The sequence below is a fragment of the Odocoileus virginianus genome, chromosome 15 (genome assembly GCF_023699985.2).
Source record: "Odocoileus virginianus isolate 20LAN1187 ecotype Illinois chromosome 15, Ovbor_1.2, whole genome shotgun sequence".
NCBI classification, from domain to species: Eukaryota; Metazoa; Chordata; class Mammalia; order Artiodactyla; family Cervidae; genus Odocoileus; species Odocoileus virginianus.
In genome coordinates, this window is record NC_069688.1 from 64,665,194 (window position 1) to 64,684,628 (window position 19,435).

Here is a 19,435-nt window from a genome sequence, read left to right on the forward strand (position 1 = left end):
ACTCTGGGACGTGTGAATTTGTTATCTTACATGAAAAAAGGACTCTTCCAAGTGTGATTAAGATGAAGGTTTTTGAGACAGGAGATTATCCTGAATAATCTCAATAATAGGAATGAGTCTTTAAAAGCAGAAGACTTTTCCCAGTTGAGGTCTGGTAGAGAGAACGGGCCATGGTAAGAAGGTCAGAGGAATGAAATGTAGAAGAACTTGGTTTGCCAAAGATGGAGAGGGGAAACGTGAGCAAATGTGCACATTCTCTAAGCTGGAAAAGGCAAAGTAATTAATTCTCAAGTAGAGTCTACAGAAAAAAAAGTCCTGCCTATGCTTTGATTTTAATCAAGTCAGACCTGTCTCAAACTCCCTAACATCCAGAACTGTGGGATAGAAAAATATTTTGTTTTAAGCCACTAACTTCACCCTAATACATTGTGACAGCAATGGATAACTATTATAAATGGTGCAATATGGTTAGTAATTTTAAAGCTCTCCAGAAAACTCAGCCTCAGAGAAGTAGACTCTGCTAGCTTCACAAGTGAATTGTATCAAAAATCCAAAGAGAACTCCTGACAGTCCTTCTCAGCCTGTTCCAAAAGTCGAGAGTACTTCTCGGTTCATTCTCTGAAGCCAGTATTTCCCTGATACCAAAGTCAGACAAAAAAGAAAGCACAAGAAAATATGACTACAAGCCATAATCTCTTTTGAATTCAGATGGAAAGTCCTCAGCAAAATGCTCGCAAACTCAGCTTAGCAACATGTGAAAATTCTATTCTGCCTGTGACCACGTGGGATTTCTCAGGAATGCAAGGGTGATTCAATAGAAGATCATTAATATTAACAGACTAAAGGGGAAAAAACATGTGATCATGTCAAGGCAGAGAAAGCATTTGACAAAAATCCAACCTCTTTTCTCATAATAAGAACACTCGACAAACTGAGAATAAAAGAGAATTTCTTCAACCTGAGAAAGGGCAGCTATGTGAAACATCTAACATCATAATTAATGGTGAAAGAGTGAACACTTTTTCCTTGAGAACAGGAATAAGAGAAAAATGTCTGCTCTCACCACTTCTATTTAACACTGCATTGTAATTTCTAGTAAGGCAGATTTTTAAAAAGGCATCCATGTTTGACAGATAATAGTAAAGCTACTTTTACTTTCAAATTATACGTATATATGGTTACACACACACACACACACACACACACATCTTAAAGAGTCCATTAAAAAACTGTTAGAATAAACAGGTTCATCAAGATGGCATTATACAAGATCAACATATAAATGTAATGGCACTTATCTATATTAGTAAAGAGCATTTCTAAAATGCAGTTAAATAAATGACTTATTTATAATGGCACCCAAAAGGATTCATATTTAGCTATGAATTTAACAAAATAAGCACAAAACTTGTACACTAAAAGCAATTACACAAAACAATTGCTGAAAAAATGAAGAATTAAATAGATGGAAAGATACTCCGTGTATATAGATCAGAAAACATTATTAAGATGGCGATGAAAGCAAAAGTTGTTCAGTTGTGTCCAACTCTTTGCAACCCCATAGAATAAACAGTTCACGGAATTCTCCAGGCCAGAACCCTGGATTGGGTAGCCGTTCCCTTCTCCAGGGGATCTTCCCAACCCAGGAAAGGAACCCAAGTCTCCCACATTGCAGGCAGACTCTTTACCAGCTGAACCACGAGGGAAGTCCTGAGATGGCAATACTCACCTAGTTAATTTACAGACTCGAAGCAGCTATTATTAAAAATCCAAGCTGATTTTTTTGCAAGTTTATACTGACATTAAAGGTATAGACAAAACAATATAGAAAAACAAGAATAAAAGAAGTACTTAGACTTTCCAGTCTTGGAGCTTACTGCAAAGCAACTTTAATCAATACAATGTGATATAGGCATAAAGATAGAAGTATATATCAATGAAATAGAATTGATTATGAAAGTAGACTCTTTAATTACCATTAATCAATTTTGGAAAAAGGTACAAAGACCTTTCAATGGCAAAAGAATATTCTTTTCAACAGATAGTACTGGGATAATATGATAGCCACACACAAAAAGAACAAAATCGAACCACTATCTCACACTGTATGCAAAGTTACTCAAAATAGACCATAGATCTACATCAAAAAAAGCAAAATCTAAAGACTCTCAGGAGAAAACAGAGTAAACTTTCTTGACCTTGAGTTAGGCAAGTCTTCTTATATGTGAACCTAAAGCACAATTGACAAAACAAAAGCAAACAAGACCATGTTAAATTTAAAATATAAACTTTCATATTGCAAATGATACCATCAAGAAATAGAAGGACAAAAAAAAAAAAAAAAGAAATAGAAGGACAACCCACAGACAAGGAGAAAAATATTTGCAAATCATATATCCAATAAGGGAATTTTATATGGGATATATCAACAGTTTATACAATATACAAGAAGTCAATTAAAAAATAATGTAATTGAAAATTGGCATTACTCTGAAGAAGACATGCAAATGCCAATATGCATATGAAAAGATGTTAAATGTCATAAATTATCAGAGAAATGCAAATCAATACCACAGTGAGATATTACTTCATACTCATCAGGATAGTTCAGTTCAGTCACTCAGTCGTGTCTGACTCTTTGCGACCCCATGAATCGCAGCACACCAGGCCTCCCTGTCCATCACCAACTCCCAGAGTTTACTCCAACTCATGTTCATCAAGTCGGTGATGCCATCCAGCCATCTCATTCTCTGTCGTCCCCTTCTCCTCCTGCCCCCAATTCCTCCCAGCATCGGGGTCTTTTCCAATGAGTCAACTCTTACCATCAGGTGGCCAAAGTATTAGAGCTTCAGCTTCAACATCAGCCCTTCCAATGAACACCCAGGACTGATTTCTTTTAGAATGAACTGGTTGGATCTCCTTGCAGTCCAAGTGACTCTCAAGAGTCTTCTCCAACACCACAGTTCAAAAGCATCAATTCTTTGGCACTCAGCTTTCTCCACAGTCCAACTCTCACATCCATGCATGACCACGGGAAAAACCATAGCCTTAACTAGCGGACCTTTGTTGGCAAAGTGATGTCTCTGATTTTCAATATGCTGTCTAGGTTGGTCATAACTTTCCTTCCAAGGAGTAAGCGTCTTTTAATTTCATGGCTGCAGTCACCATCTGCAGTGATTTTTGGAGCCCAGAAAAATAAAGTCAGCCACTGTTTCCACTGTTTCCCCATCTATTTGCCATGAAGTGATGGGACCAGATGCCATGATCTTAGTTTTCTCAATAACTGTCATAAAAATGACTGAAAATAACAAGAGTTGGTGTGGAAGCAGAGAAATTGAAACCCTAATACATTGTTGCATGGGGATGAAAAATGGTGTCCCTTTTGTGGAAAATAGTTGCATGTTTTCTCAGAAAGTTAAATATAGATCCAGCTATTCCACTCCTAGGCACATACCCGAGAGAAATAACACGTGTTCACACAAAAACCTACACGTGCCTGTTCACAACATATTATTCATAATGGCCCAAATTTGAAAACAACCCAAATGCCTACCACCTGGTAAATAGATAGATAAACGGTGTTTTAGCCACACAACGGAATGTTATTCAACAATAAAAAGAAACTTTAAAAAATGATATATGCTCAACATGAAAGAACCTTGACAATAGTAGGTTAAGTGAAAGAAGACAGTCACAAGAGACCAAACACCACATGAGTCCTCATATATGAAGCGTTCAGAAGATGCAAATCTGTAGAGACAAAGATCGAGTCTTGAAGGAAAAAATTAACTTTTTAATGGAGTTTCTTTTAGGGGAGATAAATATGCTGTAAAATTAGATTGTGGTTTAATCACAGTCCTTTGACTAAAAAACACTGGATTGTTCACTTTAAGTGAGGTCAACTGGAGGGCATGTGAATCATATCTCAAAGCTATTTTTATTAATAAAAAGAATAAGCTACTGCTTTGAGAGTTGGTTAAGGATGTTTTGACTGAAAGAAAGAGAGAGCGGGAGCAGCTCTGTTCAAACTAAGCTCCAAAATATTACTATGACCTGGGGAAAGTGGAGCTTTTCACTTAAAGGAAGAATAGGGTATATAAACAAGGCATAGGAAGGGAGGAGATTGTCCCAAGAGAAGAATTATTGGGCTTTAATTTTCACAGTGCATTTTATTGGAGACCAATTCTTAATGCTTAATTCTTCCAGTAAACAATTTACCAAAACTTTTCAGAGAATAGTTTCAGTTGGGTCACCAATAATCATCTCACCAGTTATTTCCTTGTGACTGGCCAAATTTATTCTGTAACTTTTTAAATTTTGCTTTGTATCTGTGACTTTTGGGGGAAAAAAAAATCTTCTGATCTGAAAGTTCAGGTATTTTACTTCTCTCCAGTGTAAAAGGTTTTATTAGCAACAGGACAGGTTTCTCTCTTTCAGCACCAGAGTCTATTATTTGTTTTTTATTAACAGAAATACCTGCAAAAAGTAATAAAGTAAAGCAAACAAACAAAACCCAAAGGGTATAAAATGTAAAGCTAAGTCTTCTTACTCATTCCAGTTGAATTACCCGGAGGAAACTATTTTTCAATAACAATTTTGGGAAATTTTTAAAAATATACTATCTCTGAAGACACCATAGCATCACTCATAATCTTATCATTCAGGTAACTAGCATTATTATTATAAGTGAATATAAAAATAATGTATGCACCTAGACATAAAATAATGCAGAAATCAAAAGATAATTTTATATTTATTGATTTTCCTTCCAAACAAGATTTTCAGTTCTATTCCCCAATAGTAACCAAAAAACTTCAATGGTTTCCTCTGTAACATTTCCTAAAATAATTTACATGGGCATAAATATACAAATATGTCATTTTTATTTACTACACTGTCCCAACTGTTTTTGTTTCTGAAAGCGAAACTTTATATATCAGTATTTGTAAATTTACTGAATTCATTTTTCTTGTTCTTTTATGTTAAATATGTTATTCATATTAAAAAGTAATAATATAATTCATATTTATATATTCCTTTCTTAGCTTTAAGACATTTGTAAATACAAACACCTTGAAATTTCCTGTGTACCACTCCTGGATGGCATACCTACATTCCCCTAGTAGCGATTGTTATCTTGAATTTTGCATGTTTATCATACCTTTATCACAATTATATTTTGCTAATTTATTTTTGCTTATGACTGTTTTTTGTTTTATTGAAATTGAATCATACTCTACAGTTTCTTTTAAACTATGGTGTTTTCATTGTGTTTATGAAATTCATTCTTGTGACTGGGTGAAAACCTAGCTTATTCATTTTTCTGATTAAGTATAGTGTACTCTCCTATAAATATACTGCAATTAATCCAGTGTGCTCTGGAATGTTGGATGCTTGTAGATTTTGCTATTATGAAAAATGCTGCCATGAACATTCCTGTCCATGTATGTGTATTCACTCACTTTGTGCACTATGATGAATACATGTCCCTGATTTTAGAATCTAGGAATTTATCAAGCTTTTCATTTCTTGATTAGATTTTTGGTTCTTAATCTTGTTTTTTGACTTCTGGTTCTTTATGTAAAATATACTTCCAGTTCCAAGATCATAAAGTATCTACCTACATTTACTTCAAAATACTGAAAGTTTTCCTTTTATATTTAAATTTTAATTCATCTTAAATTGATTTTTACATAGTGTGAAATAATACCTTAATTGAATAATCTACCTTCCCAACATCATTTCTGTTCAAGTTTTTATTTAAATTGCCTAGAATTAATAGATCATCTGGAACTGAATTGGCACAAACCTATTTATTTCTTGACTAGTTTAGCTATTCTGTAGCACTTTTGACAATATTTATAAATATTTCCATAAAGTTCTTGTACATATTTTGCTAGATTTATTTCTTGGCAACAAATTTTTAGTGCCAATTGAAAGTGTATTTGAAAGTGTATTTCTAATTGCTATATTCTGGTGTATATAAATAAATTTTATTTTTGCATATTATATTCATCAACTTTGTTCAACTCTCTTACTAATTCTAATTGCTATCTCTAGGATATATTGAGTTTGTGTATATAATAATAACAAATATGACAGTAGATACATTTTTTTATATCTTGATAAATTCTATTCCTTTTACATGTCTTATTTCTATCGCAATGTTAACTAGGAGTAATTATAGGGGCCTTCCTTATCCAATTCCTATTGCATTCTTTAACATTTCACTATTACGCATAATGTTTGCTCAAATGCTGGTTTACAAAAAATGCCCAACACATTTTATAATAGGATAATCTCCATATTTTAGTTTGGGAAATAGTTCTCTAGATTAAAAGCTATGCACCCAATCTCTTTTGCAGTTGGTGTGGTCATGTGACTGTGCTCTGGCCAATGGCATGTAAGAGGAAGCATCGATGGGACTGCCAGTACCAGCCCTCATTTCCTCTCCACGTGGCTAGTGGGACTTGGCGGGACCATAGTGGAAATGCTGAGCAACGCAATGGATGCCACTTGCTGGGGACAAAAGAGCCAAAAGACAGAATCAAATGGACAGCTGGTGATCACTGAGCGATCACAGTGCCCCTGAAATACTTATTCACAAACTACTTGTTTGAAAGAGAGGCTATCTTGTTTAAGACAGATATTTTGTCTTTTCTGTAGCCGAACCCAAACATGAGTAAACACACATTTTATTAGATTAAGACAATTTACTTCTTTTTTAGCGTTCTAAGTATTTTATCATGAATGGTTATTACATTTTACAAAATGTTTCTGACATATAGTTTTCTTCTTTTTTACATTAATCTAGTCAATATCTTAGTAACTGCATTCAGGTTTGAAACTGCTATTTATTTCTGCCTGCTCTTCCTCATTGCAAGTTTCCTCCTGTATTTTTGTGATATCCTTCATGTCAGCTTATTTTCTTTAGGAATTCACCCATGGGAATTTTTTTGAGTCTTGCATTAAAGTGTAATCTTCCAGAGAGGATTTTCATTTGCCTCTATCGACTATAAAAGCCAGAGTTACTATAAAGTAAGTTCTGAAGTTTAGAGTATTTGGTCGTACATTTTTTGAAATTCAAATCTATAGCCACATTAGGAATAGTTCAGATCTGTATAGGGAAAAATGTTTCCTCTCTCAGTCTACAACGAAAGACTGTAGACAGCTTGCTTCATGGACAGAATGAATTTTTTTGTTTCTTTATTTATATGTATGTGCGTTGTTTAGTTGACCTATTTTACTCAGCTGACTTCATAAAGAGGTTTCAGATCTAATGGCTAACTGTGCTTGAGCCCTAGGTTTGTGGTCTGTTCCTTTTAGAATGAAAACCTGTTTGAAATCAAGCTCTGGGCCAGGAACTATCCAGGAACCTCTGTACTTACTTACTTGGCAGGATTGTTCTATTCTTTTTTTTGGTTTTAAGGATTTCCTACACGTTTTTGCTGTCTCCTCTGCTATGTTTGTAAAACATGCTTTTAATTTTTAGCCAACGCTTTAAGATATTTTTCCTTGCTCACTTTCTATTAGTTCCCTGACAATATAAGCATTTTCACTTGTTTTTGAACTTTATATACTTGAAATCATACACTGGGAACTCTTTTGTATAAGGCTTCTTTTCTGCAACATTGTGATTATATGATTCTGTTGCTGTGTAAAGGTATAGTTCATCCGTTTCCACTGTTGTATTGTTGTATAACAATCCATTGTACAATTATACAAATGCATTTATTTTATTATACTACAGATGAATAGTTTGGATGTGGAGAGTTGTAGATTATTTTTAAAATGTGCTTCTATGAAAAAATTTATACATACTTCCTCCAATATATGCCTGCATTTCCTCAGAGGCTATTCATAGGAGTCGAATTCTAATTTTAGAGCATGTCTATCAGAAGGTAAAGAATCCGCCTGCAATGCAGGAGACCCAGGTTCTATTCCTGGGTTAGGAATATCCCCTGGGGAAAATAATGGCTACCCACTCCAGCATTCTTACCTGGAGAATTCCAAGGACAGAGGAGCCTAGAGGGCTACAGTCCATGGCGTCGCAAGGAGTCAGATATGATTGAGCAACTAACATTCATACACATACATCTTCTATGTTCGCTAATTTCTTACCCCCATGGATATACCAATTTTTATTCCAACCAGCAGCATTTCAGAGTTTCTGTACTTCACATTTCATCTGCATTTGATTTGTTTTGCTTTGCTTAATATTGCTAATTCAGTGTGTGTGTATTAATATTTCATCATGGTACTAATTGGCATTCCCTGATTGTTAATGTATTTGAGCATCTTTTCTTTCATTGTCTCCTTTTTGCTTTTGTCTTCTGTTAATTGCCTCTTTCAGTGTCTAGCCCATTTTTCTATTGGATTATCTGAAGTGTGTTCCTTTGTAACCATAAATTTTCTTTATCTCTGAAAAATTCACCACGAAAAGCACAAACTATGCCAGGCTAGAAGTTTTGTTTCTCTCTAGATATATGTTATCTTGACACTTCTAGAAAATATGCACATAAGGGAAAATAAAGACATATATGAAAAGCACAAAGAGAAAACTTTAAATAAAAGAAAAATATTAAAAGTTAAAGTATATAGAAGAAAGGTGTAGAAGTGTCATAAATCTGGACACTCATGTGGAAAGAAAAAATAAAAGAAGAGGGGAGGAAATCATGATTAAGACTGCCTTAGAATTTAAGAAAGGAAGTGTGATGTGAACATACAAAATGAAAGCTTTCATCACAAAACAAACAGGACGAGAACAAATGGCAACAACAACATAGATTTTTAAGATCAGATACAAAGAGACAGCAAAGGAAATCAAAAGAAACAAATTATCTGGAAAGGTACACAAATTGACTTTGGCTACAAGATTACAATGGGAAAATACTCTCAAAGTGCTGAAGGAAAGAATATTTGAGCCAAATTTTTTTTAAGTTTTTGAACCACATTCTCATTCATTTCTTTATCTTTTGCTCACAACAGACTTCACAAACAAGAGAAGTAACATATAGAGACAAACCCAAGCTTGTCGAATTCCTAGATAAAGAGCCATACTTTCCAAGTGGGGACTAGATTTTTTTAGTTCACTTGATTCTTTGTCTCCTTGTCTATGTCCTGCTAAAGTGATACCACATTGTACAACCTAACAGCTCTCATACAACCACCCACGAACCGAAAATTTTAACGTCCAGTTGAAATTCACTTAATTGCAAAAACAAGGTAAAGTATGTCCTCAGACATACTAGACCCAGTTTAAAAATGATTTTTGAGGAAAAAATTCAAAAGAATGAAGAATGAAAAATATGTATAAATAAAGAAAGCAAGCATTGATTGCGAAGATGGTTGAGGCTGGCACTCCACACTTCGTGTGTCTGCAGTCACTCCCTCCCCATCCCCCGTGCACACAATCACTGGAGCAAAAATGCTGCAATGGGGCGCCCCGGGGGCTCAGCGGTGGGGTGTCCGCCTGCCAGCGCAGGGGCCGTGGGTTCAAGCCCTGATCCAGAAGGCCCCACGTGCCCGGGGGCGAGTGGGCCCACGCGGCACAGCCGATGAGCTGTGCTCTAGAGCCCCGGAGCCGCGAGCGCGGAGCCCGCCGCCGAGACCCCGAAGTCCGTGCGCCTGGGCCGGCCGCCCGCAGCCAGCCGCCCCGCCCGGAGGAGTCCGCCCGCCGCAGCTGGAGAAACGCCCAGGCAGCAGCGGGGACCCTCACGGCCAAAGATAAAGATGAATTTCTTAAGAAAATGCTGCAACAGAAGCCATAAAAATTAGCAGCCTACCAGGAGACTTTAAACTACACAACAATAATTAGAGAATTTATCACCTCACTTTCTGAAGCAGATAAAACTGAACACAGAACAGGTGAAGATAGAAAGGATTTCAATGTCTCATCAGTAATCATGAGTTAACAGATGTTTGCAAGCTGCATATAAACACTTCATCCTTCTAAAGTACTCAAAATAATCACACAATTTCTGACTACATTGAAATTGCTGTTTCAGTTCAATATAAAGACATCACCATGTGAGAAGCAGCGTTTTCAGGATCAAACCTGTCAAGGAATTAATATCAGGAGCATTAAGAGGTTCTGCTGACAATATACAACAAACATAAAGTCTAACAGAATAAAACATAAACAACCATCATGCAAAGAAAGGAAATTCAAATGACTGAAGCATATGTAAAGTTTCAGAGATAATCAGTGACTAACTGAAACAATGGGATCTACTTTGCCTTAAATTTGGCAAAAATATTCTAATCAGGTGATTCCAAGTTTTATTAAACATATAGGAAAGTAGGATCCTATAGTATCTATTGAACAGAGGCCAAGCTGCTAAGCTATTTTGAGAAATATTGTGCAGTATTTGGGTGTCCCTGGTGGTTCAGCAGTAAAGAATCTGCCTGCAGGAGACCTAAGAGACACAGGTTTGATCCCCGGGTCGGGAAGATCCCCTGGAGGAGGGCATGGCAACCCACTCCAGTGTTCTTGCCTGGAGAATCCCATGGACAGAGGAGCCTGGCGAGCTACAGTCCATGGGGTCTCAAAGAGTCAGACATGACTGAAGCGATCGCGCATGGCATGCGGAATCCAGGAGGACTTAAGCAGGTGTGTACACAGTGACTCAGTAACCCCCGGTCTCAGTAAATGAACCAGAGAAACTGTAAACCCATTGGGAATGCGTGTAAGGCTGTCTATTTCCGTACTGTTTGAGGCTAATGAGAGTGGATCAACTACGGTGAACATCACTTGGGAAATGAAAAAGTCAAAAATGATAGATATAGAAAGTAGAAAATTAAACGGGAGTCAAAAACAATGTAATACACGTGTGCGCGTGCACACACACACACACACACACACACGCATTCATGCACACACACCATAAGGGATAAAGCTGAAGATACAGCTTGCTCTCCCATGTCTAAGGTCTGTCTCTATCAGTCTCCTCTCACTACCACTAGGATGATTAGTCTAGAATTTCGGCTCTTTTTCTCTTTTTTTTTTAGATCGGGGTTAACCGTGCTGATTTTCTCCCTTCCTTTCTCACCTTCACGTTTTACCTCTCTCACATTTTTCCTTTGAATCTTCTGGCAAGAAAAGACATCGGATACATCAAGTCTACAAAAGATGAAAGTGACAGTGGAAGTTCTAAAACCACTCTTTAGCTGGTCGTGGACGTTCAGGGTCGCTGGAGTAAGAGATGAAACATTTCTAAGGATTATCAGTTCAGGATTATTCCAAACTTTTTCTGCCCAAACGTGGCCATCATGAGGAGCGGCCCAAACTGCTGCTCTACACAGAAAATGAGCAAACCCCTTGGCACCACCCCGGTTCTTAGTATAAAACTTAGTTTACCGCAATATTGTCCCAAAACAATAGGACCAGATAGTTCTCCTAACAGAAAGCTTTTAACATAGGATTTTTAATGTTCGTAATTGTGTAACCATAGTCATTTCGGGGCAGAAGCTGAAGACTGTCTAAGAGTGCAAGAATCTGTGTCTGTGTTATTTTTGCCATGACAATTCTATCGCAGAATCTGTGGAATAGCGCACCTTTAAACTAAATAAAAAATACTAGCCTATTCAGTTGTTGCTGCTTCTACCGTTAGTTATTTTGTCACTTGTTCAGTCTGTTATTCTTCATGCTGTAATTAGATATTTTTGCCTCACTTATTTGTCCACCCTTTATGTCTTTTATTCTAGTACAAATTATTGACCTCATCAAGTGGGTGAAATAGTAATGGAAAAGACAAGTTAAAATGTTTTTATAGAGAAAGAAACAGCATTTAACCTTAGGATTTGCCAATTTTATCTGTGTTTTGCTTCCAAAATTCTACCATTGTGAAAGTGATCAGGATATGTGGATACTGAGTCCATAATGTAAAAATAAATTGGTACAATAAATCAGCATGCAACATGACAATTGCATATGAACATGAGCAAGGTGAGCTCGTTTATGGACTGCAATGTGGGTAGATCAGAAGCATCTCTGTACTTTAAGAGGTTTCTTTATTTTTTTTCCTATTAAAAAATCCTATTGAAAACCTATTCAAGGATTTTGTATTTGATATCAGCATCACATTTATTTTAGAAAGGAAATGTATGTATTCTGAAGCGGCAACACCTCCCAATTTCTGACACAGAGGCAATGCCCTCTTTTTGAGCTCTATTCTTCTGGGGAGCATGTTTGATTACATCACTAATCCATCAACACATTTCTCATTAACAGATTTAAAGCACAAACCCAGCTCACTCCAGGCATTTCCCACTACGATCACCAGGTAAGCATATGAGATCTGTGTCTGATCTCCACACTTTCTAAGGACAAGACATTCTTCCATTCTTTCCCCAAACCATTCTAAACGAAAACTCTGTAACTTAAATAACTCCTTTTCTCCTCCGTCTAAACCCCACACTCATGAAGTCTTGAAAGCAATCAGAAAATGCCTCTCAAGATGTTCCAGCTGAGCCACTGTGTTTTCTGTCACTGTCTTGGCAGCCTTTGGGCAGACAGATCATCAGTTCCCAGCCTCGGAGCCCACAGATCACAGTGAGCATGCTGCCGGCCAGCTTCGTGTTTGCCAGCAGCGTTTGGTCTCAGCAGCGCTTATCATGTGCCAGTGTTAGCACTGCGGTCTCCTCTGTATCCGTGGATTTAGCTATACCTTTAATTGTAGAGGTTCCCCTTTTAATTAATGCTATAGCTTCTCTCTCCACTCAACATTTTCTGGTCAACCTTCTCTATCACACACACACACACACACACACACACACACACACACACACAATTTAGAGAAACGTGTATACAATTAGGTATGTAAACAGTGTATTTACATATTTGTAGCTATACAAAATCTTAAATGATTTAATTTATCTCTGCTTACATTTTATGTCTATAAACTTCCTCTATTATATCTCAGGGAAGGGATCATTAATTCTCTTCTTAAATATTTCTAAGCATGTAGAATTATCATTTAAAATTATTACAACTGTAACAGTATAGAATTAATTCTTATTATAAATTCTACTCTTTCCTTATGTAATATTTACCTATTACTTCTATGTCTCCCCTCTAGAACCAAACAAAATAGTTAATCTAACATATGATAAGTGACACATAGTTTTTCATGGCAACTTTATTGTGTGCATTTTCCAAGATAAACTAAGGACAAATTAAAAAACAAAATACTTAAACAAAAACTTACCAGCCACCAAGTCAAGGTTCTCTGCTTTTTAATTATTTGACCAATAAAGATATGGGAATAAATTTGTGGAAAAAAATTATGATAGTACCAGTAGAACTATTTCTAGTACCAAAACAGATAACAGGAAGCCAATTAGTAATAATAGGAAAAACATTCTAGCAGCTTTCTGAAAAATGTATGAAAAAGTGAAATCTAATAAGGCAAATCTTTAAAAAAAACAGAAAAACTTGAAAGCAAAAGACACTAACAGTGGAAGCAACATATAAAGATGATGTATCTTTTCAGTTTTGTTCCAAAAGAACATTTAAAAATTACATACTTCCTTGGATAACAAGAGTTCTAAGAAAGAACTGGGTTTAAAGCTATGACAGATGCTGTCTCAAATAATCCCTAAGTTATCCTTTTCCCCTGAGAAATGAGTAGTATTTCTCATTAGATAGAAGGAAAAAAAAATACCATTTTTTTCGTCTATCATCTTGGGTTATATAGTGTAGCAACATTTTAAAATGTGTTTACATATACTATTTAAAAGAGGAACATTGTATCAATAGTAGTAACAGGGAATAAGGAGGTAAATTATAACTGAGAATCCATGACTTTTTCCCACTGGGGCTATTTTTACCTAAATCATTGGTTATTTAAATGTACTTAATTGTGCTCTTAAATCCAAATTTCAGTGTACTAAAAATGATCAAATAAAAGATTATTGGTGATCTTCCATGAAAAGTACAGAAGTTAAAGTCTCAAGATGCAAATGGAGTTGGTCTGGCAACAACATAGTAGATAGAAGAACATCACAATATTTATTTATCAAGAGCCCTGGACATATCCAACAACTCCAAGTACAATGCTATTTACTGGCATTCAGATCATTTAAGTCACTTCAACTAATATTATTTGAGCATCCATATGGCAGGCAATTTAGCTGTTGCTAGAGATATGAAAATGAATAAATATGACCACTGCCCAATGGCAGATATTTATTCATATAATTATAAGGAAATTTATAATTCATCAGACAATTTTACAACATTCTTTGTTTCCGTTCTGCAAAACTCCCAGAGAATGTGTACATGCCTGTATGTCTGAGGGGGTGGTATATGATCCCCAGACATATGTGATTCCCAGTTCCCCAAATTATGACTTGAGGCATGTTGCTATGTCTCCCTGAAACTTATTTCATTTTCTCTAAGACAGAATTGTCCTGATTCCTCCTGATTTTTCAGGAGAGCACTTGAGATAATGCATGTGTGTGTTGCCTAGGCCATAGAAAACACTCAATAAATATTAGTTATGATATTTGACTCATTAAATACTTGTTTAGGTGAACAAAATGTTCTGGAATCTTGTAATTTTAGATTTCATATACTTCAACAGTTTCTTCAGAGTGTTCAAATAAACTGTTTTCTCTAGGCAATGAATCATTGACAAATCTAAAAATACAACCCAGTATTATTTATCCCAAAATCTTTTATTTAAGTTTTCATTTAGTTATTTCACCTAAATCTTACCTTCTTACATCTTCTTTCTCTGGGGTACTTACATATTTTTTAAAATAAGCTAATTACAACTTAGGCTACATAGATAACTTGCCCAAGTTTTTTTAAATGTTTCTAGTAGAAGCAGGAAAGAATTATGACCCTGAGTCTTAATTAACTTCTCATAGTACATAGTATAGGGTTTAAGTAGCTACCTACCTACATACCAATGTAACTAACTGTATAAATGTATAGCTATAGCTGATCTTTCCCAGTCAAATTACTATAGCAGCAAAACTGTGTTGCAATGTGAGTAAAATTTGTATTAAGATTTCTAAATTATGGTCACCAAGGGGGAAAGGGAGAGGGATAAGTTGGGAGGTTGGGATTGATGCATACTCACTGCTATATATAAAAATAGATAACTAGCAAGGATAGCAGAGAACTCTACTCACTGCTGTGTTACGACAATGTAGGAAAAGAATCTTAGAAAGTAGGTAAATATATATGTATAACTGATTCACTTTGCTCTACAGCAGAAACTAATATTGTGAATCAATCACATTTTAATAAAAATATAAAAATAAAATTTGAATGAAATAAAGTTTCTAAAGAAAATACAAACTTTTGTTTTTGACTTACTGTGACAAATTGAAGGACATAAAACATCATTGACAATTAGTGACGTTTACTTCATACATGAACATCATGAAAAAATTTACCTTTTCCAGAATAATATTTTACTTTCATTGCCAATATGGGTTAAATTACCACATCTTCCTTTAGGTGTGACCGTTCTTAGTTAATATTTTAACAGTGCTATATATTTTTGTAAGATATGCATTTTAAAGGGAAAAAAATACTATGCCAACACAGAAAAAGGCTGACCTGTAAGGATTAGGTCAAAAAAAGGACCGGGATGCTATTCAAACAGCACAGATGCCAGTGATGGTGGGCCTGATACTGACCAGGGTTCTTGCCTTCTCTAACTAATGGAAATTCACCAGAGACCAGGCAAGAAATGCAGGGAAGGCTTTATGGGGGTCCCTGCTGCGGGAAGGAGGAGAGAGAACACGCCACACGTCCCCTTGTTTACTTACTTGCTGAGGGGACGGTAGGACTGGGTTCAGGGTGGGCCAGGGGGCGGCTTAGGCGTTTTGCCCACCCCCCGCTAGTGCTGTGGGCAGGAGGCACAATCAGCGCCATGCTGTTTTCGCTCCTGGCTCTTCAGAAGTGGCAGGAGGCATTTTTGGTCATTTTGTATCTTTTCTCCAGAATTTACCCCAACTGCACACACACCCACATAAGTCCTGTACAGTTTGGGGGCTTCCCAGGTGACTGCAGCCATGAAATTAAAAGACACTTGCTCCTTAGAAGAAAAGCTATGACCAACCTAGACAGCATATTAAAAAGCAGAGACATTACTTTGTCAACAAAGGTCCATCTAATCAAGGCTATGGTTTTTCCAGTGGTCATGTATGGATGTGAGAGTTGGACTGTGAAGAAAGCTGAGCGCCGAAGAATTGAGGCTTTTGAACTGTGGTGTTGGAGAAGACTCTTGAGAGTCCCTTGGACTGCAAGGAGTTCCAACCAGTCCATCCTAAAGGAAATCAGTCCGGGATGTTCATTGGAAGGACTGATGCTGAAGCTGAAACTCCAATACTTTGGCCACCTGATGGGAAGAGTTGACTCATTGGAAAAGCCCCTGATGCTGGGAAAGATGAAGGCAGAGGAGAAGGGGATGCCAGGGATGAGATGGCTGGATGGCATCACCAACTCAGTGGACATGAGTTTGAGTAAACTCCGGGAGTGGGTGATGGACAGGGAGGCCTGGCGTGCTGCAGTCCATGGGGTTGCAATGAGTTGGACATGACTGAGCAACTGAACTGAAATGAACTGAACAATCTTATTCATCACTCATCCTTGCCTTTGTCTCATTCCTTTATTTAGTAAGTGTATAAATAAGATAAGAGTAGTAAGGTAGAGTTGGAGAAGGGACTGGCAACCCACTCCAGTATCCTTTCCTGGAGAATCCCACAGACAGAGGAGGCTGGTGAGCCACAGTCCACAGGGTCACAAGAGTTGGAGATGACTTAGTGGCTAAACCACCATCAGCAGTGAGATACAGTAGCGAGTTGGGAAAAGCTTAGGTTCAAGCTCTAACAGCAGGCTGAGGCTTCTATCCCACTTGCCACCCTCTTACGCACGGTGAGGATTTAACGTGCTGTAATTCCAAAATATAAAGGATTTCTGAGAAAGAGCAGGGCCGCGGCAGGAGGAAGACAGGGGCCACGTGACCTGAGACTGTCCACTAAAAAAGTGAGAAACAAGGAAAAAGACTCTCTAGTTACAAACGAACGTCGTGGGGATACAGTGTGCAGCACGGCAACACAGCTAATAATCCTGCACTGTATATTGGAAGTTGCAAAGACAGTATGTTCTATAAATTCTCCTCACAAAATTGCAACTGTGTATATTGAAGGAGGCTTAACTAGACATTGTGGTGATCATTTTGCAATGTATACAAATATCAAATAATTATATTTGATATGTCCACATAACAAATATAATTGTTGTATACTTGAAACTGAGATAATGTCCTATGTCAATTATATCTCAATTTTTAAAAATTAAAATCAGAAAAAAAAAAGAGAGTCCCCAGTCCTTCAAAGAACATGTGGCTTAATAGGAAAACAGTTGTGTAATCAAACTTATACAAACACACATATATTATATGATATAAAAATAAAAATACATAATAGAAATTCTCCTTTGTATGTATTTCTATCTTACACACATATAAAACAAATCAATCATAACACAGAGAAGTAAATGACTGTTTCAGAACACAGAGAAAGAAATAAGATACTATTAGTTTGAAGAAGAAAAGAAAAAAATGATATTGATATTTTGAAATGTTTAAATTCACTGAGAGACCTGATACTCATTGAGATACTGCCAACAACTTCTGGGCTACATAAGTCTCTTCTTTCCACCTTTGTTCCTCATTGCAACCTAAGTCCTTCCCATTAACCCAGTTTTTGATTTAGTATCTCAAAGCAGATAAACTCCCATCTGAGACCAAACTCTGAGCTGTGAAAGTGAAATCACTCAGTCGTGTCCGACTCTGCGACCCCATGGACTGTAGCCTACTAGGCTCCTCTCTCTATGGGATTTTCCAGGCAAGAATACTGGAGTGGGTTGCCATTTCCTTCTCCAGGAGATCTTCCCAACCCAGGGGTTGAACCCAGGTCTCCCGCACTGTAGGCAGATGCTTTACCGTCTGAGCCACCAGGGGAAGTCCTGCCAAAAAGTTAACCTAATGTACCTTTCACTAACTTGGCCGTCCCTTTTAAATAAGTCCTACCAGTATGCAGCAAACCACTCCCGTAAACCAAGCAAAGTCCCCATAAGCCTGCCTTCTCCTGCTACAGTTAGCTTACTGGAAGTGCATGCTGAGTCCACTCATTAAGCCAATACTTATAAAGTGCCTGCGATGAATTGGGTTTGGGAAGTGTTATAAAGGGGAGCAAAACAAACTTACTATCCTGGATAACTTTACATTCCAGTGAAACAGACTTCCAAAACAGTTAATTTCAGTTGACTATTAAAAACACATAATGTTTCTAAAATACAGGGAGAGAAAGGAATACTTAGTTCAAATTAGAAGAGACGAGGTGATAGAAAGACCCTCATCAGTTGGATGACCATGAGACCCAGCTTGCCCCGAGAAGTGTGGATTTACACATGTTGTCTTGACATAGCTTTTTCATAGTGTCTCATTTCACTGTAAAACATATCCTAGCTCAAATGAAAAGTGATATTCACAAGTAGTTCTAGTTTAGCCAGTCTTGTAAAGAAAGATGGGGTGAAACCAAATGAAGGCAGAACAAGCTATTCCAAACAGAGTGTGCATCCTGTGTAAATTCTGGAAGGGAGAAAGTGTGAAACAAGTAATTGCATGAAAATCAACATCATCAGGATGTGGCACTTAAAGGCTGGCAGGCTGCAAAGCCAGCAGGGAAAAGGAGCTCCAGAAGATGGAGCTTGAACTTGTCCCTTCACATCATGGGGAGCCATTAAAGGGTTTCAAATAGACTGAAGATGAGGGACGATACGACCCTCTTTGCACCTCAAAACATCAGCCTGCCGAACAAAAGAGGGTTGCAGTGGCAATTTTGAAGGTGTATAATGGGAAATACCCATTAAAGCACAGGTTGGGAAAGCAGCCCTATCCAGGTCTAAGTCACACTCTGATTAAAATCCTGATGGGTGGAGGAGGGTTGGATTGGGAGTTTGGTATTAGTGGATGCAAACTATTACATGTAGAATGGATAAACAACAAGGTCCTATATATAGCACTATACTCAATGTCTTTCATAAACCATAATAGAAATGAATATGAAATAGAATGTTATAAATTTTATATGTATGACTGCCCTTAGGATTCACTGCCTTGTCACAGCTAAGGGGCTTGCGTAGTTCAATGAAACTCTGAGCCATACCATGTGGGGACACCCAAGATGCAGGGGTCACAGCGGAGAGTTCTGACGAACTGTGATCCACTGGAGGGGGGAACGCAAACCACCCCCATATACGTGCCGTGAGAACCTCATGACCTGTATAAAAGGACAAAAAGACATGACACCAAAAGATGAGTCCCCCAGGTCGGAAGGCATGCAATATGCTCCTGGGGACGAGCAGAAAAGAACTACAAGTAGCCCCAGAAAGAATACAGCACCTGGGCCA